This window comes from Anabrus simplex, chromosome 1 (assembly GCF_040414725.1).
Source record: "Anabrus simplex isolate iqAnaSimp1 chromosome 1, ASM4041472v1, whole genome shotgun sequence".
Classification (NCBI taxonomy): domain Eukaryota; kingdom Metazoa; phylum Arthropoda; class Insecta; order Orthoptera; family Tettigoniidae; genus Anabrus; species Anabrus simplex.
This window is the reverse complement of record NC_090265.1, coordinates 660,398,172-660,423,175: the sequence shown is the minus strand read 5'-3', so window position 1 is coordinate 660,423,175 and position 25,004 is coordinate 660,398,172. Positions and strand designations below refer to the sequence as shown.

Below are 25,004 nucleotides of genomic sequence, written 5' to 3'. Positions count from 1 at the left end.
GATAAATTGTAGTCTACTATTGTGTTTACTTTCGGAGTGGGTGTAACCATTTGAGTAGCCTATGTGATGAGTACCTCTAAAATTAGCTGGGGAATTTAGCCAAGCCTCCAAATGAAATTATGTTTTCTATTCATCTCAAAGTGCGTGTGTTGACGCGCTTACAGCAATATTGCCCTTCGAGACTTACAATAGACCCTCGACAACGCATCGTCAATGATTAACTAGTAGGTAATACTCTTGTATTATTTTATAGGGACGCTGGAGAACAAACGTTGTATCCTCAAAATATTTTCTTTAACGTGCCGGAAAATCTACTAACTCACTGTATTTTTCTCGCATTTTAACATTCTTAGATGACAACCAGCTGCGCCAGAGTTCGACTCCACAAGCTAAACACAGAAGGTGAACGCCTAACCAACTACGTTATACATACAGCTGCTCGATCATCAGTTACGTCGGAAATACTAAAAATCTCATTTAACTGGTCTTCAAGCAGGCAATGTCGAAAAAGGTCATTTTTGCAATTCAACATACATAGTCAATGTCATTTTGTATATTTCAGTTAAACTCGACAATAACAGGCACAGTTTATCAATTAGAAGGACTAAAATATAACGCAAGATCAATGGTACTGAAATAAAACATACCTCACCATAATCGCTTTGATAATCGCTTGGGACACTTCGTAGTGATGTCTTCGTAATCAGGTAACTCTTCTGGCAAAATCGTTAAGAACCACAGGGGTAGAGCAATATTTTAACAGGAAAAGGTTATCACATACCTATTTTAGCTTTTATAAATTAATGAGCATGTAAAAATGCTCCAATAATTTTGCCAAGATAGTGGGTTCGAACCCCACTGCCGGCAGTCCTGAAGATGGTTTTCTGTGGTTTCCCATTTTCACACCAGGCAAATGCTGGGACTGTATCTTAATTAAGGCCACGGCCGCTTCCTTCCCATTCCTAGGCCTTTCCAATCCCATCGTCGCCATAAGACATATCTGTGTCGGTGCGACGTAAAGCAAATAGCAAAAAAAAAAAAAAAATTGCCGAGCACAATTTAGTGAATAATTCTGAGGCATAAAAATGTTGGCATACGAGTATAACCCATAATGATTTATCACTGAAAATATATTTAAGAACAACGATTTGCACCGTCTATTTCGTTCGGAATTGGAATTACACCAGAGTTGTTCTTGGAAAACTTTTTTTGTGGTGGGGGGAGGGCAAAGCGCGTAGTATAATCCAGTCTAAATGAGCCATGAACTGAGAAACAGAACGTTCACCAGTTTGAATCCTGGTGCTTACAGTGGCCATCCTGAATGTGGAATTCCTTCCTAAGACTTCTTACAAACACTATCAGCAAGTGTTGAAATATGTACAAGTACACACTGCAAAGAGCATTTTTCAGTGTCAAATAATTGTGAATTACTGCAGATACAGTACTGGTAAATATTAACTAAGAGTATATTTACACCTTAAATTTCGCTGAGTTGGTGATCATGCTATCTCTAAGCACAAATATACAACTAGAACAATCGACCACTACAACAAAGAATTCCCATTAAATCTCAAATGAAGCAGCAATACAGAACACAGTACAAAGACGCAGACGGGATATACCAGTACTTTATTTCGTAATTGAAGTGCAAATGTGTAGCAACAGGTGCCATTCTACACAGTTCTTACAGATGTGTACGAATGAATTCTGATGGTGATGAGTTTAAAAATTCTAAATGAAATATCGGCAGTCAACAAACTGGTATCGAATAAATTCCGTGGGTTGAAAAATTAGGTGCGAGCATATTCATCACGTCCTCTGTTAGCCAATACATCGTAGGCGATAAATGCCAATGTCCTAATTCCATAGTTGGCGTGGAAATTAATTAGTAGGACAGATACGTTCACTCCATCACAATAGAGTTTTTAACAAATGCTTAAGCGAATTAGCCTTGCAGGCAAGAGACAACTACAGAAGTGAGAAGTGTTAGACTTACACGTGCGTTCAGCCAACAGCTTAGCTGTCACTCGTGCTGCGAGTCAGACGTAACGGAGACGGCGGCGGGTGACGCACGTCCAAACCGTCCGCGGATGCTGGCACAACTGAGGCTAGTAAGCCGACAGTACCGCCACGCAGTGAGAGCAACAGGTACTAGACCCCTCTACACGCAGCCACCTGCACGCTCACGGCAAGGGTAAAATCGGGGAGTTGATCGCTGGGGCTGCTAATGTGGAATTTGTAAGGGATGGAATATACTGTAACCATCCACCTCAAGAGTAACCGTATAAGATCAACTCTAATATAAGCAAGTATTTGTTCCGGAAAGGTTTTTTTTTTTTTTGCTAGTGGCTTTACGTCGCACCGACACAGATAGGTCTTATGGCGACGATCGGATAGGACAGGGCTAGGAGTTGGAAGGAAGCGGCAGGGGCCTTAATTAAGGTACAGCCCCAGCATTTGCCTGGTGTGAAAATGGGAAACCACGGAAAACCACATTCAGGGTTGCTGACAGTGGGATTCGAACCCACTATCTCCCGTCTGGAAGCTCACAGCTGCGCGCCCCTAACCGCACAGCCAACTCGCCCGGTGTTCCGGAAAGTAAGTGAGTAGCGGTAATTGTTGTTGTTGTTGTTTCATCAGGCATGAAAGATTGCTAGGCACATGAAGTGAATGAATTCATTACACCGGATAGTTTTATGCTATCGTGGTATTTATACGACAAGGCACAAAGAATAATCGCTCAACGATTCAAAAAAGTTCCTTTGAATCTCGAAGTCTTATGGCATAACAGTTAACCTTGTAATACTAATAAGAACATGAAGAAATCTAACGGGCAGGCTAAGCGGCTCGGAACTTCTAGCCAGAGCTTGTATTCGGGAGATAGTGGGTTTGAATCCCACTGTCGATAGCCCTGAAGATTTTTATTCATGGTTTCCTATTTTTAGCAGGCTAATGTTGAGACCACGGCCGCTGTCTTACCCAGTCCTAGTCCTTTTTCATCCCAGCGTCGCCGAAACCTTCCATGTGTTAGTGCGAAATTAAGCAAATAATAATAATAATAATAATAATAATAATAATAATAATAATAATAATAATAATAATAATAATAATAATAATAATAATAATAATAATAATAATAATAATAATAATAATTTCTTTTCAACTGATATTTGTCCACAAGCGCCATACTGTTGGAATTTCATCCAGTAAAGTAATTCTTTATCATACTAGGTCAGCACTACGTCTTGACTGAGCTTTATACCCCTAAAGGAAATTAACTGATGGAGTGAATCTCTCTACTACTTAGGCCTACTTAGCAACAGTCTGAGTAATCTTAATCCAAACATTCACGAGATCAACATCGTAGATTTTTTATCACTTTGGCACAACAGTGTACAGATTATTATTATTATTATTATTATTATTATTATTATTATTATTATTATTATTATTATCATTATCATCCGACTCCTTTGTTGAATGGTCAGCGTTGAGGCATTCCGTTCAGAGGCTCCTGGCTTTGATTCCCGGACGGGTCGGGAATTTAATCGCATCTGATTAATTCTTCTGGCTCGGGGATTGGGTGTTCGTGTTTGTCCCAACACTTTCCTATTAATATTCAAACAACACACTATACCACCAACCACCTCAGAAACACGCAATAGTGATTATATCCCTCCATATAGGACTGATATCAGGAAGGGCATCTGGCCGTAAAACAGGGGCAAATTCATATGTGCTACACAGTTCGCACTCGCGACCTCTTAGATGTGGGAAAAGCAGTAGAAAAAGTATCTTTCTCTTTTTTTGGCTATTTTGCTTTACGTCGCACCGACACAAGAAAAAGTATTATTATTATTATTATTATTATTATTATTATTATTATTATTATTATTATTATTATTATTATTATTATTATTATTATTATTATTATCATTACGTACATACTGCATTTAGACTGTTATGCCTTTCAGCTTTCAGTCTACAAGTCTCTGTGAATTAAAAGTCCGGCTCCATGGCTAAATGGTTAGCGTGCTGGCCTTTGGCCACAGGGGTCCCGGGTTCGATTCCCGGCAGGGTCGGGAATTTTAACCTTAATTGGTTAATTTCCCTGGCACGGAGACTGGGTGTATGTGTCGTCTTCATCATCATTTCATCCTCATCACGACGCGCAGGTCACCTACGGGTGTCAAATCAAAAGACCTGCATCTGGCGAGCCGAAATTGTCCTCGGACACTCCTGGCACTAAAAGCCATACGTCATTTCATTTTTTGTGAATTAAATAAGCGCCCCCACAGTCCTCTACTTGCAACTCTTTAGTCTCGTTTAGTTCCACAGAATGTATCGTTAAATCATTAAAAACTGAGTGCAATCATCGTCGCCTTGACCTCCCTCTTCTCCTCTTTCCCTCCCTGACCCAGTCCGTTATTCTCCTAGGTAACCGGTCCTCCCCCATGCGCTACACATGACCCCACTATCGAAGCCGATTCATACGTACAGCTTTTTCTATCGATTTTATTCCCAACTTAGCCTTTATCTCCTCATTCCGAGTAACCCCTGCTATTGTTCCCACCTTTTGTATATATTGCTATTTGCTTTTACGTCGCACCGACACAGATAGGTCTTATGGCGACGATGGGACAGGAAAGGCCTAGGAATGGGAAGGAAGCGGCCGTGGCCTTAATTAAGGTACAACCCCAGCATTTGTCTGCTGTGAAAATGGGAAACCACGGAAAACCATATTCAGGGCTGCCGACAGTGGGATTCGAATCCACTACCTCCCGGATGCGAGCTCAGACCTGCGCGCCCCTAAACGCATGGCCAACTCGCCCGGTACCTCTTGCATCAGCGATGATTCTTGTTATTTACATCTCCGCTACTCCAAGTAGTAGTAGTAGTAGTAGTAGTAGTAGTAGTAGTAGTTGGTGTTGTTGTTTCGTAGGAGGAACATGAAAACATACACTAGAAGTCTTCTTCTTTCTCTACAGCTTTTCCCACAACTGTGGTGTATCATGTGCGAACTGTATCGCATATGATACACTAGAAAAAGTAAAGTATGTATTTTCAGCATGCGACAGGAGAAAATGAACATGAAATCCTCGGAAGGTAACGTTCAGGAATGTCGCAAATGGTGCCAGGATTTTAACAGAAGGCACCTAAAACTTACATGTCTCAGCCTGATGGTGTTACAATTTGAACATTGTCATTACAATTTCTAATATCACCGAGCAAGTGGCTGCATGGTTTGGGTCACGTAGCTATCAGCTTGTACTCGGGAGATAGTGGGTTCGAACCCGGCTGTCGGCAGCCCTGAATATGGTTTTCCGTGGTTTTTCCATTTTCACACTAGGCAAATGCTGGGTGGTACCTTAATAAAGAACATAGCAGCTTCCTTCCCACTCCTAGCCCTTTCCTATCCCATCGTAACCATAAGACTATCTGTGTCGTTGCGACGTACTGTAAAGCAGATTGTAAAAGATCATTTCTAATATCGTTTCTCTTCGTTATCAACTCAAACAAGAAATTCTGTTATGAACGACAACACTACACCAACCATCACAGAGAATACTGGAGCTGCATAAAGAATAGTATTACTAACATTAATTCTAGATTTAGATGAGAATGAGGTAGATCAATAAAAGTAACAAAACTGTTCTAGCCCATGATTGATTGATTGATTGATTGATTGATTGATTGATTGATTGATTGATTGATTGATTGATTGATTGATTGAGTGCACTGTGAACACATCTTATCAGATATCGATCTGAGCTAATGGGTAAGAGTATAACAATGTAGTAATTCACGGATAACATTTCCTAACTGTCCCAGCAAAAGAATAAGACTGGGGAGATCTTTGTAGAATTTTCGGCCATGCAGGCAAGTACATCTCACAATATAACTAGAAAACGTCACCTTCGAAAATCCAAGGTTCGTATCCGGAGTTGATAACAATTATTGTGAGATGAGATTTCCTCAGGGATCATTCTCACATATACGCAAAGTAGTACTTCATTTCGTCCGACCCCGCAGTGTAGGGGGCAACGCGTCCGCCTGTCACCCGGCGGCCCCGGGTTCGATTCCCGGCCGAGTCAAGGGTTTCTAATTGTAATGATTAATATCCCTGGCCTCCTTTCCTCACTACCGCCATTCCAATTACACGCAGGTGCATACAATAGGGGCAAAATATCCACATGGATCGACGACCCGAAAAAAAAGCATTTAAAAAAAATTTCTTCATTTCAAGCTGCAGTGAGCATTGTAGTAGTCATTACAAAACCATTGTTAATTATAAACAGGGGGCAGATGTTGTAAAAAGCGAAGTCATCTCCGTGACAGGCCATGAAGGCCCTTGGAGGGGGTGAAAGGTAAAGGCTTCCGCTATCCGTAACCTCGGCACTTGATGGGGGTAGAGTGGTTAGCTCTAGGCCCGGCCGCCTTTGCCCCCAGGAATTAACCTGATACTCATTTTTGGTGTAGGCTGAGTGAACCTCAGGGCCATGTGCACCTCCGGAAGTGGAAATCTCATTTCTTAAATTTTACGACTTCCTGACGGGGATTCGAACCCTCGTCCTTCCGGGCGAACCGAGCACGCCTTTACCGCCTCGGTCATGAAGCCCCTGTTACTCAGTAGTATAGAAACTCATTCTGCGATATAACGAAGGATAATAACGCGTTTTTATTTTACATTCTTTTACACGTTTTGGCGATTTGAGATGATCGGTCATTATTTCATCTTTCAAGAAGGTTTTAGGTCAATGTAGTATTTTTTAAGAATGTTTAGGTTATTTTAGATATTTTCTAATTAAGCATGTAATCTCTATTGTCAGACTAAGAAAAATCCATGAGTGACAATTTAAAAAACTATACATTTTCCTTACATATTGTTAAACATCTTTCATGGCCAAGTCTTAATGTATCCGAGATATATGCATAAACACAATACATAACTCTGATAATTAGGATAAAGTACTTCCTAACGCGTCTCAAGCACCACCCTTCGAACCCGCTCCCTACAGCCAGTCATCCACCCCCGCGTACTTCAAGATCAAGCAAAGCAAAGTCACCTCCTTATAGGCCATGAAGGCCCTTGGAGGAGTGGAAGGTAAAGGCTTCCACCATTGTTAACCTCGGCACGTGATGGGGTAGAGTGGTTAGCTCTACGCCCGGCCGCTTCTGCCCCCAGGAATTAACCTGGTATTCATTTTTAGTGTAGGCTGAGTGAACCTCAGGGCCATATGCACCTCCGGAAGTGGAAATCTCGTTTCTTAAATTTTACGACTTCCTGAAGGAGATTCGAACCCACGTCCTTCCGGGCGAACCGAGCACACCTAGGCAGTCCCTACTTCAAGACCAAGAGCAAACGGAAAAGATATGGGATTGGAAACAACAGTTAACTTTCCGCTTCAGTACAGAATTATCCTCCGCAGTGTATACCTATTATAGTTCTGTGCAAGAAAATGCCAAAAGTGAAACCACCCCAAATTGTATTTTTAAATCAGCTAGTGCAGTGGTTCCTAACCTTTTCAGTCTTGTTACCCCTATGACCTATCAGGGAAAATGATTCCCCCCACCCCCCACCGTTTTAAAATGTGATCGAAGAAAACAACACATGTATACAAATGGTCTTTATTAATCATATAATTGCACAAAAATAAACGTAACTACAATTTTGAATGTACTTCCTTAATTAATTCATTAATGACAGTTAATATGAAGGTTGGAATTGTTTTGCATTCGCAAGATTTTTTTATATTAGGGTTAGTTTTATTTAACGCGCATCTTAAGCCATGTTCCACCAAGGTTCCACATTGAGACGGTTTCTGGCCTTTGTTTTTACTCTCAGTAAAGTTGAGAAACACTCTCCCATCTATAAGTGGTAGCAAAATGTATTATCATTCTTAGAGCTCTGTCAGCTATAACAGATATTCACCACCTACCTTTCGCCAAAATATACCGAGGTCATAATTTTGAAATTCCACTTTAAAAGTGCTACCCTTGCGTAGTCCGAGAAATTCTACTTTGGGTGGCACATCTCCGTCGTTAAAAATGTCATCATCTGTAGAAAATGGTCTTAATACCCAGGAATTTGACTGACGATTGTCCATGTCTGGGAAATATTGCTTCATTGAGTCTATTACTGCAGATATTGGTGAATCACGGAATTTCCAAACTTGATACTTTTCAGATTCGTCATTTACCAATTGCTCACACAGTTGTGTGAACATAGGCATATCGCCAACTTGAACTCTACGTTGGTAAATTTCCAGAAAACTTGCAACTTTATCTGTGCTGTCAAGATATTCGTCGTATTTTCTTGTAATGAGATATTCAGACTGTTAATTTCACTGATTACATCAGCAAGATACGCCGGCATTTCGACAAATGTTTTATCTCTTATTTTTAGTACAACTCTATTTCTTTTGTGTTGTCTGATTTTCGAGAAACAATCCTTTATCTTCACGTAGCTCACAAACCCTGTTTAAAACTTACCTCTCGAAAATCATCGTACTTTTGTGTAGTACAAAAGACCATTAAATTTGGCACCAACTTCATCGCACAAAACTTGGAATAATCTGGAATCCGTAACGCTGCCACGAATATGATTCCCAATTGTTACTACGTCACTCAACACGCTGAGTAAATCTGAAGGAAGCGTCTTAACAGCTAAAGCGTAACGCTGTATCACGAATAAGCAGTACTTTTTCCTGAATAAAATGTATCAACGTTTTGAATACGGCTTCGCCTTGAGCAGTGGTGGGCAAAGACTTGCAGAACAAGTATTCCTCTTTCACACGGTCATCATTAATGTACCGAGTAAATACCAATAATTGCGAACAAGAAGCTACATCGGTTGACTCTTCCAATTGCAGTACAAATACACTTTTCTTTTTCGGAAATAACAGTTGTCAAAATGTCGTTACTCAACTCTAAAATACGACATTGAAATGTTGGATTGGAGAGTGATATTTGATTGATCTTCGCCACGTGTTGCTCACCAATAACGAGCGACTCTGCATCATACAAACAAGGTTTGATGAGTTCCTCTCCTATAGTGTGCGATTTTTTTGTTCATAGCAATGCAATAAGCAATTTGATACGAAGCTAGAAGACACGATTCAGTTGCCTTTTGTACATTTCCTGTGAAATACAATCGCAAAGACTTCAAAGCACACTCTTTTCTCTTAAAAACTCCTTGTGAACTTTCTCAATTTTTTTTTTTTTTTTTTTTTTTAGTTTGTTCGGTTTCATGCTCTCTGCACTAAGAACTTTATTACATACTAGCAAGATACCCGTGCTTCGCTACGGTATTATACTGAAATGTATAATTGAATGCTTATTGTATTAGATATATAATCCGCCGAAATTCGCGATCTGACTCGTTTGCTGCGAGAATCCACCAAAATTCCCGATCTGACTGGTTTTCTATGATTTTACGGCACGTTTCCTCCCACTTTTAAATCTTGCTTTCCAGCAATCGATTTCGTACTTCCCGGGCTAGGCTCAGGTACTCCTGCCGGTGAGTTGGGTCCATAAATCTTTGCCATCTTTTCCTATAATATTTTTAATATGGATAAAATCCTTCAGGAGATCCGGCGTGGTGTCATATTGGGTGCCTTGGCGGCACTGAACCCGCGGCCGGACTGCATTCTTAGTCATTATCCGTCCAGGAGCCGTTTCCAGCGCGGTCCGCACATTTGTCGACGGTCCTAAATTTTATTATTATTATTATTATTATTATTATTATGTGTTGCTGGAATGGCTGATGACAGGGAAAACCGGAGTATCCGGAGAAAAACCTGTCCCGCCTCCGTTTTGTCCAGCATGAATGCCACATGGAGTGACCGGGATTTGAACCACGGAACCCAGCTGGGAGAGGCCAGCGCGCTGCCGCCTGAGCAACGGAGGATCCTTATAAGTACATTAATAACAGTAAAATCAATTGGTCTCACCTCCTTCTACACCCCACCGAAGTTAAGTTTATTTACCGCCACCCCCGCAACCCCCCCATAAAATTAAAAGAAGGCATGTTTCCTTATGTTTAAGGGAGATTCCAAACACCAATGTTCACGTCTATTACCTTCAGTTTTGAGATATAAGTATCCCCATAAAAATAATTCACTTTTTTTCACTTCATTTCACAATAATCCCCCCCCCCCTTAATGAATTTTCCCGCAAATAATACTTGTTTCTTTAATAATAAAGGATCTTCTAAATACCAATTATCACGACTCTAACTTCTTCAGTTTTCGATTTATGTGTCCTCATGAAAGGAATTCTACTCCTTTACACTCCCGCCCTCCAAGATGGTTTCCCCACCAAAACGCGTTCTTCTTTGTTTTTAAAGGAGGTCCAAATAAGAATTTTCAGGTCTGTAACAACTTTAGTTTTTATTAGATGTATGTATTCTCATACAATTCAGTCAATTAATTTTTCAATTCTTTCACCCCCCCCCCCCTTCATGAATTTTCCGAGAATACATGTTTCTTTACTTTTAAAGCAGATTGCAAATATCAAATTTCACGTCTGTAACATCTTCATTTTTGAGATATCAGTAGCCTAATTAAAAGAATTCATCACCATTTTCAGTCACTTTTACCCGCCCCCCCCCCTTCCACCCAAGTGGTATTTTCGAAAACTAAAAGTACACGTTTCTTTATGTTTAATAGAGATAAAAATACCATTTTTCACTTCTGTAACATGATAAGTTTTTTTAGATATTCTGTAAATATTCTCATTTTAAAATTTCACCCCTTTTAAGTTCCCCTTAAGCGGAGTTTTCAAAAACAAATCACCTATATTTCTTTACATTTACAGGAGATTTACACCCACTCTTTACGTCTGTAACATTTTACGTTTCCAAGATATTCTGTAGATATAGTCTTTCAAAAAATTCACCCCAATTTGTCACTCCTGTTTAACCGCCATTAACTGGCTTTTCCAAAAACTAAAAAATACGTGTTTCTTAATTTTTAAAGGAGATCCCATATGCAAATTATCAGTTCTGCAATATCTTTAGTTTCTGAGATATGTGTATCCTCAATGAAGGCATTCAACCCATTCTTCACACTTTTACACCCCTCCTATTAGGATTTACAGAAAACAAAAAAAACCGTGTTCTTTTATTTTTAGAGGAGATTCTAACTACCAATTTTTATATCTGTAAATTTTAAATTTTTATGATGTAGACACACTCATTTTAAAAAATTCACCCCCCTTTTCATCCATCAATATTTGGATTTTCCAAAAACGAAAAAATACGTGTTTCTTTACTTTTAAAGTAGATCCAAAATACCAATTTTCAGGTCTGTAATATCTTCAGGTTCTGAAATATAAGTAGCCTCATGAAAGGCATTCAACCCATTATTCACCCTTTTACACCCTTCCTATTGGGATTTTCCGAAAACAAAAGAATACGTGTTTCTTTATTTTTAAAGGAGATTCTAAATACCAATTTTTACATCTATAAACTTTAAAAGTTTTGAGATATAGATACACTCATTTTAAAAAATCACCCCCTTTTCACCCCCCCCCCCCCCCATTAATTGTATTTTCCACAAAAAGAAAAATACGTGTTTCTTTATTTTTAAAGGAGATCCCAAACACCAATTTTCAGGTCTATAATATCTTCAGTTTCTGAGATATAAGTAGCCTCATTAAAGGCATTCAACCCATTTTTCACCCCTTTTCACTCCTCCTATTGCGATTTTCCGAAAACAAAGAAATACGTGTTTCTTTATTTTTAATGAAGATTCTAAATACCAATTTTTACATCTGAAAACTTTAAAAGTTTGTAGATATAGATTCACTCATTTTAAAAATTCACCCCCTTTTCATCCTCCCATTAATTGGATTTTACAAAAACAAAAAAAATACGTGCTTCTTTATTTTTAAAAGAGATCAAAAGTACCAATTTTCAGGTCTGTAATATCTTCAGTTTCTGAGATATAAGTACCGGTATCCTGATTAAAGGCATTCAACCCATTTTCCCCCATTTTCACCCTTTTTCATCCCTCATGTTTGGATTTTCTGAAAACAAAAAAATACGTGTTTCCTAATTTTTAAAGAAGATTCTAGATACCAATTTTTACATCTGTAAACTTTTAAAGTTTTGAGATATAGATACTCTCATTTTAAAATTTCACCCCCATTTTCACCCCCTTACCGAAGGAATATCCAAAAATCCTCTCTTAGCGAGCACCTACATCATAATATGAATATATCCCCAAAATTTCATTTCTTTATGTCCAGTAGTTTTGGCTCGGCGATGATGAATCAGTCAGTCAGTCAGTCAGTCAGTCAGTCAGGACAAGCAATTTTATATATATAGATAGATAACACACTGAGTCTTTTCTATATTCCTGTCGACAAGATTCGTGAAATCCTATTGCAGAAATGCTTCTTTATACGAGCGCTTTTTTTCCGGATGTAGAAGCCAAGTCACCTAAAACAATAGTTGAACACTGTTAGGAAATGAACGTATATTAGAAAAATACATGAACTACTTACTACTCTCTAACGACTTTTATTCTATCATTCACTATGTTCCATGAAGATAACCTCTCATGGCGCGAAATAATTGGTTTACTAATAACAATGTAAACAAAAAACACATAAAAAGAAGTGAAAATTATTATTGTTAGTACTTACCTACAAATAATACGTACATAGATTTTTTTAGAACGGGGCGTAGGATCTTGTAGAACAGTATGTACACTTGTAAAGCTTGATACTGTAATCGGGAGATAGTGGGTTCGAGCCCTACTGTCGGCAGCCCTGAATATGGTTTTCCGTGGTTTCCCATTTTCACACCAGGCAAATGCCGGGGCTGTACCTTAATTAAGGCCACGGCCGCTTCCTTCCAATTCCTAGGCCTTCCCTATCCCATCGTCGCCATAAGACATATCTGTGTCGGTGCGACGTAAAACAAATAGCAAAAAAAAAAAAGCTTGATACTAAGTACACTGAAAAACAAACAAGACGTGCAAGTTAGTGCTCGAGTAAACTCAAACCGAGTCGTCCTCGGGCTCGGCGGTGGCAGTTGTTAGAAAGGGATAAAACACAGCGACAGGCGACCTATCTATACACACAACGCCACGCTTTTTCTTGGTGTACATGCAGCGCGAGAGGGCGCAAGCCACTTATCGCTGATCTGTCATTCTACTGTACTATCTACATACCAAAAATTACCAGGATTTATTAACCCCGCAGAATGGTAGTTTTTACCCCCCGTAGGGGTAATTACCCCCAGGTTCGGAACCCATGAAATAGTGAATGAATTTGGAATGGACGTGTTTGCGACAGATGGGCGTGATTCATTTTGTAAATTGTGCAGTAATAAAGAATGTGCGGAAAGTAAGTTTATTATACAGCAACATTAACTTATTAGACGAGAAAAACATCCGAAATCTCCCTCGAGTGAGAAGAACAACAAGAGTTCCCAGGTCCTTGGGCAGCAAACTGCTAGCACTACATCCAGCAGATCATTAGGTCCATATTATATACACTTCCAAATAAATTGGGAAATAATTACCTTATGTAAAAACAAAAGCTGTGCGGTGAACAGAACGGGGACATAGCCTATTACTTGTAAAACCATTGTTACACAGTCACCAGCATTGAGTTTGGTAAAATATTTTAAAATCTTTTTCTACATATTTTATAGTATTTTCCCATAAATTTAAGGGCTTTTTATTGTTCATTTTCAATAATATTTTAGGTCAACAACACCCGCCCCCTAATTATAAGATTTTCTCAGTTACAACTGCACAGAACTATGGATAAATTTTGTCCAAGGCTCTAACTATAAATCTTCTTCCCCAACTTGTTGGGGTCGGCACTTGAAGTGGATATTATCTACTTTTAGGCTAGGTGCACTTCTTGACACCAAACGTATATGGAGGGGTGTGTTCATTATTGCATGTTATGGCGGTTTGTGATTGTTGTATCTAGATGTCGAGAAGTGTATTAAGACAGACATCCAATTCCCAAGCCAGAGGAACGAACAACACGCAGTTAAAATCCTCGGGCTAGCCGGGAATCGAGCTCAGAGCCCTATGAACCGAAGATAAGTGTGGTGAACATTCGGACATTGAACCGGATAAAACCTCTAATGTAAATAAAAAGCAAAAACACAGTCCACACAAATTATCTTAGGTGACCTCAAAAGGAACATCCACCTCTTCTCAAATAACATCACTGGTACGACGGTCGAGAGTCGCTGGCTTTTCAGTAAGGCGACCGCGGTTCTCATCCGGGTCAATATCTGTGGGATTTTAAAGAATTAAAAATCGCGCCCCAGTGATTCAGATTGTAGGTAAAACTGGAAGTGCAGTGGCTCTGATCACGATATCAACAGTCACGTAAAATGAAATGCTTGTTTTGCCTTTCAAGCGAGTTGGCAGTTCGAATAGATGTAAGCTTCAATCAATCAATCAATCAATCAATCAATCAATCAATCAATCAGTGCTGATCTGCATTTAGGGCGGTCGCCCAGGTGGCAGATTCCGTATCTGTTGTTTTCCTAGCCTTTTCTTAAATGATTGCAAAGAAATTGGAAATTTATTGAACATCTCCCTTTGGTAAATTATTTCAATCCCTAACTCCCCTTCCTATAAACGAATATTTGCCCCAATTTGTTCTCTTGAATTCCAACTTTATCTTCATATTGTGATCTTTCCTACTCTTAAGGACACTACTCAAACTTATTCGTCTACTGATGTCATTCCACGCCATCCCTCCACTGACAGCTCGGAACATACCACTTAATCGAGCAGCTCATTTCCTTTCACCCAAGCCTTCCCAGTCCAAACTTACATTTTTGTAGCGCTACTCTTTCGTCGGAATCACCCAGAACAAATCGAACTGCTTTTCTTTTCATTTTTACCAATTCTTGAATCAAGTAATCCTGGTGAGGGTCCCGTACACTGGAACCATACTCTATTTGGGGTCTTACCAGAGACTTATATGCCCTCTCCCTTACATCCTTAGTACAACCCCTAAATGCCCTCATGACCATGTGCAGAGATCTATATCCTTTATTTACAATCATATTTATGAAGATCTTCCCTTATATTAACACCTAGGTACTTACAATGGTCTCCAAAGGGAACGTTCACCCCATCAACACAGTAATTAAAACTGAGAGGACTCTTCTTATTTGTGAAACTCACAACCTGACTTTTAACCCCAATTATCATCATAACATTGCCTACTGTCCATCTCACAATATTATCGAGGTCATTTTGCAGTTGTTCACAATCTTGTAACTTACTCTGTACAGAATAACATCATTTGCAATAAGGCTTATCTCGGATTCCACTTCTTTACACACATCACTGATATAAGAAAACTTAAAGGTCCAATAATACTGTCTTGAGGAATTCCCCTCCTGTGATTATTACAGGGACAAATAAAGCTTAGCCTACTCTAATTCTCTGAGATCTATTTTCTAGAAACATAGCAACCCATTCAGTCACTCTTTTGTCAAGTCGAAGCTGGCATTCGGAGCTAGTGGATTTGAATTCCACAGCTGGAAACCGGAGCTGTACCTCGATTAAGATTCCGGTCGTTACTTTCCCAGTCTTTCCGAGTCTCTTTTTTTTTGTTAGTGGCTTTACGTCGCTCCGACACAGATAGGTCTTATGGCGACGATGGGATAGGAAAGGCCTAGGAATGGGAAGAAAGCGGCCGTGACTTTAATTAAGGTACAGCCCCAGCATTTGCCTGGTGTGAAATTGGGAAACGACGAAAACCATCTTCAAGGCTGCCGACAGGGGGAATCGAACCCACTATCTCCCGGATGCAAGCTCACAGCCACACGCCCCTAACCGCACGGCCAACTCGCCCGGTACTTTCTCAGTCTTATCTCTTCATTATCCCAGCGCCAACCTGTGTCAATAAGAGAAACCTAGCATCAACAAAACCTCAATTACTGTATTACTGTCACTTTCCACCAGGAGAAGTAAAACTATATCGCTCAGTCATATTAATTTCACAGAGTAAATATCGAAGGGATTCGTCGTGCTGACCACACGACACCTGTAATCTGCAGGCCTTCGTGCTGAGCAGCGGTCGCTTGGTAGGCCAAGGCCCTTCAAGGGATGTAGTGCCATGGGGTTTGGTTTGGTTTGGTTAAATATCGAAGACCGGATGTTCTAACAGACTCTTACCACATAAAAAAGAAGAAGAAGATTGGAGCCCGAAAGCGTGAATTTTATTATAACTTCTGTTGTGCACGTACGGCCTTTCATTTCCCCAGAACTCTTCAGTAAGTTCCCCCACATCTTACAAAGAAGATTTACCGACCTGTTGCTTTTCGTTCATAAATAACGTCACGAGTAATCGAATAGGATTTTCTAAACATTACATTTTGTGAGCGAGAATATGTATTTATGACGTTTTATCTCTTATATAAAACATTGCACTGCATATAGCTCCACTTATTTAACGTGTGGCTTTTAATGCTGGGAATGTCCGAGGACATGTTCGGCTTGCCTGGCGCAGATCTTTCTGTTTGATTCCCATGGGCGACTTGCACGTCTAAATGAGTAGTGGTGGTGGTGGTGGTGTAGGGAGAGGAAACCCGGCATCGGTACATAGCGTTCTTCTGTCGAATAAAATAAAGGCGGTCTGCTCGAGTCTTTACGTTCCCATCCGACAGAAGAATCATCATCAACAGTATCATGTGCGCTCACTCCATATGAAAACTGTGGAGAGGTTTGGAATTGAAAACAGGTTTTTATCACGCAATCTAGTGATTAGAACTTGTATACAACCACCTCTCCTACAACGCGACGATGGGGTGGCAAAAAGCTAGAACTAGCAAGGTAGCAACCGTGGCCTTAATTAAGGTGGTCGATAGTATCGACATTACCGAGCGAGTTGGTCGTGCGGTTAGGGACGCGCAGCTGTGAGCTTTCATTCGGGAGATAGAGTGTCCAAACCCCACTGTCGGCAGCCCTGAAGACTGTTTTCTCCCCAGTAGTAGGGCAGTGGGGCTTCTGAATTCACTGAGTCAGCACTTTGTCTGCGGCGTCAGCACCTGAGGTCATTGACCCCGGGCAAAGGTACCATCCCGGTATTTACCTGGAACCGAAATGGGAAACCGTGAAAAATCATTTCGAGAATGACCAACGGGAGATTCGAACCCTCGTGTCACCCGGTTACAGTGCTAGCAACTATAACCGGCCGTGGTTCAATGCACTGATAGGCCTAGTGACTTAATAGAACTGGGCAGAATAGAATGTTTTAAAAATAAAAGTAATGTTCCATGAAAAGAAAGTAATAATAATAGACTTAACGGCTTTTACTTCCCACTAACTACTTTCACGATTTTCGGAGCCACCGAAGTGCCAGAATGTTGTCCCGCAGGAGTTCTTTTACGTGCCGGTAAATCCACCGACACGGGGCTGATGTACTTGATCACCTTTAAATATCACCGGACTGAACCAGAATCGAACCTGCCAATTTGGGGTTCAGGAAGCCAGGCCTTAACCATCTCAGCCACTCAGCCAGGCTAAAAAGAAAACCAATGAAAGTAAACTACAAAAAAGATTTTTCGACTTCCATTACATGGTTTTTTAAATTAACTATCATGTTTATGAGAGGCGCAAATCACAGGGTCGAAAATTTTCATCACTAATGTTAACTCGCGATCGTGATTCGTCATATTTCAAAGTTGAACTTATTTTTCACATAGATAGATAGATAGATAGATAGATAGATAGATAGATAGATAGATAGATAGATAACGCATTTTATTATCTGTGGCGAAGTTACTACTCCTGGCCCTTACTTACACTTAACTACACACATATTATTACTACCGGTACTATTAATACTATGAAATTGATAAACTTAAAATACTAAGAACTACAAATAACACCACTGTTTAAAGACACAAATATGAATACACACAAAGACCGGGCGAGTTGACCGTGCGATTAGGGCCGTGCAACTGTGAGCTTGCATCCGGGAGATAGTGGGTTCGGCAGCCCTGAAGATGGTTTTCCGTGGTTTCCCATTTTCACACCAGGCAAATACTGGGACTGTACCTTAATTAAGGCCACGGCCGCTTCCTTCCAACTCCTAGCCCTTTCCTATCTCATCGTTGCCATAAGACCTATCTGTGTCGGTGCGACGTAAAGCCACTAGCAAAAAAATGCACGCACAAAGAAGAAAGAAGGAAAGAACGAAAGAAAAAAAGGAACTGCGTACATAATACAGATTTGAAAAATACTCATATCAAGACACGACTCAAAGAAATACAAAAGTAAAAATACTGGTAAGCTTAATAAAAATGAAATTTAACTAATTGTTTCTTGCAATACTATATCTAACTTAAATACGTACGTACATACGTATGTAGGAACTGAACAAACTTCTTCTTCTTCTTCTTCTTCTTCTTCTTCTTCTTCTTCTTCTTCTTCTTCTTCTTCTTCTTCTTCTTTAGTATGTAGGCTTCTACTCTTGAACGTAAGTCTCCCCCGAATTCCTCAAGGCAGTAATATTGGACTTTCATGTTTTCTTCTTATATACATATATTTAAATGATATAAGAACTGGAATCAGAAATAAGGCTTTTTGCAGATGATGTTGTGCTGTATAGAGTAATAAATACGTTACAAAATTGCGAGCGACTGAAAGAAAAATCGACAATGTTGCGAAATGGACAGCAGGCAATGATATGATGATAAACGGGGTTAAAAGTCAGGTTGTGGATTTCACTGATAGGAAAAGTCCTCTCAGTTTAAATTACTATATTGATGGGGTGAAAGTTCTTTATGGGGATCACTGTAAGTACCTAGGTGTTAAATAAGGAAAGATTTTATTTGGGGTTATCACATAAATGGGATTGTAAATAAAGGGTAGAGATCTCTGTACATGGTTATGAGGGTATTTAGGGGCTGCAGTAAGTATGTAAAAGAGAGGGCGTGTAAGTCACTGGTAAAATAATTTCGTGTGGCTATTTCTAGCCGAGTGCAGCCCTTGTAAGGCAGACTCTCCGATGAGGGCGAGCGGCATCTGCCATGTGTAGGTAACTGCGTGTTATTGTGGTGAAAGTGTTATGCGTGGTGTGTGAGTTGCAGGGATGTTGGGGACAGCACAAACACCTAGCGCCCGGGCCATTGGAATTAACCAATGACCCGGCCGGGAATCGAACCCGGGACCCTCTGAACCGAAGGCCAGTACGCTGACCATTCAGACAACGAGTCGGACAAGTCACTGGTAGGACCCCAACTGATGTATGGTTCCAGTGTACGGGACACTCACCAGGATTACTGGATTAGAGAACTGGAAGAAATCCAAAGAAAAGCAGCTCGATTTGTTCTGAGTGATTTCCGACAAAAGAGTAGTGTTACGAAAATGTTGCAAAATTTGGACTGGGAAGATTAGGGAGAATGGAAACGAGCTGCTCAACTAAGTGGAATGTTCCGAACTGTCAGTGAAGATATGGCGAATAAGTCTGAGTGTTGTTTTTAAAAGTGGGAAGAATCAAAATATGAAGACAAAGTTGGAATTCAAGAGGAAAAATTGTGGCAAATATTCATTCATAGGAAGAGTAGTTACGGATTGGAATAATTTACTGAGGGAAATGTTCAATAAATTTCCATATTCATTATAATTATTTAAGAAAAGACTAGTTAAACAACTGATAGGGAATTTGCCACCTGGGCGACTGACGTACGTGCAGATCAGTGGTAATTGAGCTATGGTTGAATTTCTTCCAGGCTCTCCTCTGCTCGGTAGTCTTTATCTAGTCTCCCACACTTACCGACTTACATTCTTGTTTGGGGTCAGCCGACGCTGCTTTCTAATTCCCAGGTTATCCACTGGATTAGAGTTTTGGTCTACTTGAGGTCACTTCTTGCCACATGACTCGCCCACTGTAACTTAAGTCGCACCACTTGCTCCACCACACCTGTGACTACTGCCCTCTTCATTCTCGATTCGACCCCTTAAGCTCACCCTCGCCAACTTTATCGTTCCCTACCAGGGACTCGAATTCGATTTGTTTTCACGGTGAGGGTTGCAACAGGTAGGACGTACAGTATTAGAAAGAAGTAATGGCACATATGAATTGTCAAGTCTCAGATTCTGGATACCGTATATCAGGGATGTGCAGATGCTGGGAAATTGGCAGTGAGTTGCTACAAGGGCAGCGGGCACATTGCATTGGCACAGGGGCAGTAGCGGCCGGCCCGTAAGGACTCCCGGACGGTGTCCTTCTAGAGAAAGAAAAAACCGAGCTCGATAGCTTCAGTCGCTTAAGTGCGGCCAGTATCCAGTATTCGGAAGATAGTGGGTTCGAACCCCACTGTCAGCAGCCCTGAAGATGGTTTTCCGTGGTTTCCCATTTTCACACCAGGCAAATGCTGGGGCTGTACCTTAATTAAGGCCACGGCCGCTTCCTTCCCACTCCCAGCCCTTTTCTGTCCCATCGTCGCCTTAAGACATATCTGTGTCGGTGCGACGTAAAGCCAATAGCAAAAAAAAGATAAAGAAAAGTTATTTTATATTTGAAATCTCAAACTGGACTCGAATAACGCTAAGAAAATTATATTTCATCCTAAAACTGTAAATTCTCATCAATAAGGAAGTATGTTAGGAATATCAAACTTAGATGAGTGACTTTTAGCGCGCAGTTAGCTGGTAAATGTTTTCAGGTTGAAGGTAAGGCACGGACTCTCGAGCTTCCGTCTCAGGATATACTGAGGGTGAAGGGAGAGAGATGTAAGGGGGAAGCACGCCGGTGGACGGTTTCGGAGGGACGAAGGATGCGGGAAGAGGTTTTAAGCTCGGCAGAGTCCATTAGGAGTAAAGGAATCTTCACAAACCCCTCTACGAGCATGCGCCATCCATGGCTGCATATAATGACATTGATTAATAATTCATGGCCTTGACTGCCCTATTTTTAATTATATTTGAAGACGAAAAATAACAATGAATGATAATGAAATGTAACATTTGAGACCAGGAATGTTGATTCAAATTGCAATAATGTAAAGTAACACAGACTTGCACCCGCGTTTCGTGAGAACTGGCAGCACTGACTGAATTTGTTTTCGCGCGGAAGACTTGAATGAGTGCGGTGGTATTGGGTCCGTAGTTATACTTTTTGGTTGTAATCTTTCTTTATTGTTCGTGTTTCGTGGTGATTATTCTGTACGCCAGGGCCTCTCAAATGCCCAAAATCTCACGCGTGCAAATCGAGGCGCAAGAGCTGCGTGACTGTGCATCGGTTACACTCGGCTCGGCTCGGATCAACGCTTCGACTCTGGGCTACTCGGCTAAGCTCGGCTCAACTCGGCTCGGATTTGGAGCGCTACGGAGCAAGTGAGGAAGAGGGAGACTGGGAGGGGGGCGAGCGAGACAGGCGTGGGGAAAGAGAGAGATAGCTCTATTGCTCCAAATTGAGGAGTGGGGGCCTACACTCTGGGCAACCAAGCGAAGTCGTCTTTTGCACCGTGCACAGTGCATGCACCAGGCGCATGCACACTGAGAGGCCCTCTTGTACGCTATTAAGCTTTGAAAATAGTGCGTGTTAATTTACCGGTGCGATTGTGATTTCGAACCACTTGTGGTGATAGTGATATCCTTGTGATTTCTCTATCTTTGTTTAAAAATAATAATAATAATAATAATAATAATAATAATAATAATAATAATAATAATAATAATAATAATAATAATAATAATAATAATAATACTGTGCTATAGAGTTGAAACTGTTGAGTTATGCTCACAGTGCTTAAATCTTAACTGCATTTCATTTTTTAGCAGATTAGAACTGAAAAGGCTAGGACCTCCGAAACCTGATTTAAATATTATACAGGTTCCGAATCCTTGCAAAAGTAAAACTGGTTATAACAGAAAATTCAGTCGCACATTGTATACTAGAATTCATTAAAATGTCGTGGCCAGAAATATTAATTTCAGGCAAGAAATCAGTACACCCCTCAGAACCGCCCAGAGCAGTTACACATTCTCTCTCATTGCTCACATCCATTAGATGCGTAACTCATTCTCACACCTGCAGTGCGAGGGGATGTGGAGAGAGCGAATGACGGGAAATCTAACATGAGCCAAACACGTGCAGAGGGAAGGAAATTGTTCTCCCCACCCGCACCCTATACTTGAACTTGAATATGCGCTAGAGATGGGAATGAAGGGAGGAAACACACGGGCTAGTATACCAATTCATGGGGAGTCAAATTCTTCTATTTCTCTGTAATTCTTTTGCGCAAAGGCTAGTTGAAATGTTAGCGGTCTCGACCATGACCTTCTTGTCAAATGGCATCGCGCCCGATCATTGTAAGAAAGGTCCGACTCGTTGGCTGAACGGTCAGCGTACAGGCCTTCGGTTCAGATGGACCCGGGTTCGATTTCCGGCCGGGTCGGGGAATTTAACCTTAATTGGTTAATTCCAATGGCACGGGGGCTGGGTGTATGTGTGGTCGTCATCATCATTTCATCCTCATCACGACGCGCAGGTCGCCTACGGGTGTCAAATAGAAAGACCTGCACCTGCGAGCCAACCCGTCCTGGGATATCCCGGCACTAAAAGCCATACGACATTTGATTGTAAGAAAGAATGACACCTACTTTCGTCAATATAGGCCCTATTAAATTACTCTACAATAATAACTTTACAATCACTGTCAAAAGAGGAAGTGATATATTTTGCACTAAAATTTGCACAGATATCAAATTTGGACGCAAGAAATTTAATAAGAACTTAGTAAGGTGATTCGTGTTTCATTTAAAGACATACTATTGTACTGAAATATCATACCATGTTTTTTTCTTAATATAATTATGGGAAATGGGAGAAAAATTAAATGGAATAAAATGACATAGAGTTGAATGCTTACATTCAATAAAATAATAATGTTATTTGCTTTACGTCCCACTAACTACTTTCACGGTTTTCGGAGACGTCTAAGTACCGAAATTTAGTCCCGCAGGAGTTCTTTCACGTGCCAGTAAATCTACCCGACATGAGGCTGACGTATTTGAACACCTTCAAATACCACCGGACTGAGCCAGGATCGAACCTGCCAAGTTGGGGTCAGAAGGCCAGCACCTCAACTGTCTGAGTCACTCAGTCCGGCTTTTACATATAAAAAACATGTAAATGAAGAATATTACTCGAAATCTAAAAAAGAATAATGACAGATGAGTTGTAATAACCTACATAAACGGATATTCACATAATATCATAGTAAAATGACTTAAAGAAACAAAGGAGTTCATTTCGAGAGGAAAGAAGTAAATAAATAAAATGAAATAAAATAAAATGATTGAGTGGTGGGAAGCAGGTAGAGGTGGGGAAGTAAGGCGTGTGCGAGAGAGAAAAAGAGACAGCGTGACACGTGAACTGGCCGGCCGCGCCGCTTCTACCTGCTTCCCGCCGCTCACTCCTGTCTATGCGGTGTTTAAATGAGCGAACTTTGACACCTCAACACAGGGGCGAAAAAACGACTGGGCACACGGCACACGGGACACGGGACACGGGACACAGGACACGGGACACGGGACTGTAAATGCGCATTCCTACTGAAGTCGTTGTACCAAATCTCAATCAGATCGGAGACTTGCAGGGTTCCCTTGTTAGCGGACACCAAGCCGGGGAGAATCCAAAGAAACCGGGATGCCTAAGGCATGTGAACGAAGCATTTATCCGCAAACCTGTTTGTTATGCTTTATGTTTTTTCCTCTTTATTTTGTGGAAGAAAGGCAGATTTACCTTCTTAATATTGTATTAATGTTTTTTCGTGTTACTTTTCTCTATGCCATGGACCAAGCCCACGGGTTATTCAGAACAAATAATTATCCACTTTTTCTACATTGTTAAAAGGGTGGCCGTAAGACGACAACTACAGTGCTTATGATGGTAGTAACATTGTTAAAGCCCATTTATACACCAGGCAAATGCTGGAACTTCACTACGGCCGCTTCCTTCCCACTCCTACCCCTTTCCTATCCCATTGTCGCCATAGGACCTATCTATGTCGGTGCGACGCAAAAGCAAAATTTAAAACGAAAATTGTTAAAGGAAGGAGTGTGGTTCGAACTCGCGTCCTTCTACGTGAAAAACGCATTCTAGACACTTGAGCTACGGAAACAGGCTGGAGGAATAGGACCATATTCCTCTTTTATGTACTCAGTCCAGCCTAATATTAATCTGGGGTGTCGGGTAGCACGTATTACACGTTTTTTCATTTAATGTTATAGTACGTATACGAAAATTGAACATAGTGTCAGTGTTGAACTTCTACGTGACGGCTGTGATGCGTCATATAACATGCGTTATGAGACTTTAACTTTTGCGACTCATGAGATGGGCCATTACTTATTTCCAGTACCTATTGTGTATGCCGTAGACTTCCTCGTGGGGTTCATGGGGAACAGTACACAGGGTGTACCAGAACGCAATGGCAAACCTTAGGAGTGGATTCCTCATATTTCTGGTACCTATTGTGCATGTCGTAGTAGATCTCCTCTTGAGATTCGTAGGGAATGGTATACAGTGTGTATCAAAACTCAATGGCAAAACTTTAGGAGTGGATTCCTCATAGTTCTAGTACCTACTGTGCATGCCCTCCCCTGCGAACCAGGTGACCTTGCCGCGGTGGGAAGGCTTGCGCGTCCCAGTGAAACAGACAGCCGAGCCGCAGTTGCAACCGTATCGGATGGGCATCTGTTGAGAGACCAGACTAATGAATGGTTCATCGAAAGGGGCGTACCAGCCTTTCGGAAGTTGCAAGGGCAGCAGTCTAGATGATTGACTGATATGGACTTGAAGAATACTCAACATGGCATAGCTGTGTTGATACTTCTATACGGCTGAAAGCAAAGGGAAACTACAGCCGTAACTAACTCCCGAGGACATGCAGCTCTCTCTCTGTATGAATGATGTCCTGATGATGGCTTCCTCCCGGTAAAATATTTCGGAGGTAATCTAGCCCCCATTCGGATCTTCGGGAGAGGACTACACAA

The 25,004-nt window shown here is 40.9% G+C and overlaps 1 protein-coding gene across 1 annotated transcript in view; it reads right to left on the bottom strand.

Annotated features, from left to right (window-relative positions):
- Positions 1-2,094, bottom strand: part of LOC136857286 (protein qui-1) — a 2,256,165-nt gene extending 2,254,071 nt beyond the window's left edge. The window contains exon 1 of the mRNA XM_068225125.1: positions 1,997-2,094. The gene's annotated coding sequence lies outside the window, so the exon portion shown is untranslated. The remainder of the gene's footprint in view (positions 1-1,996) is intronic.
- Between the last annotated feature and the right edge of the window lie 22,910 nt (positions 2,095-25,004).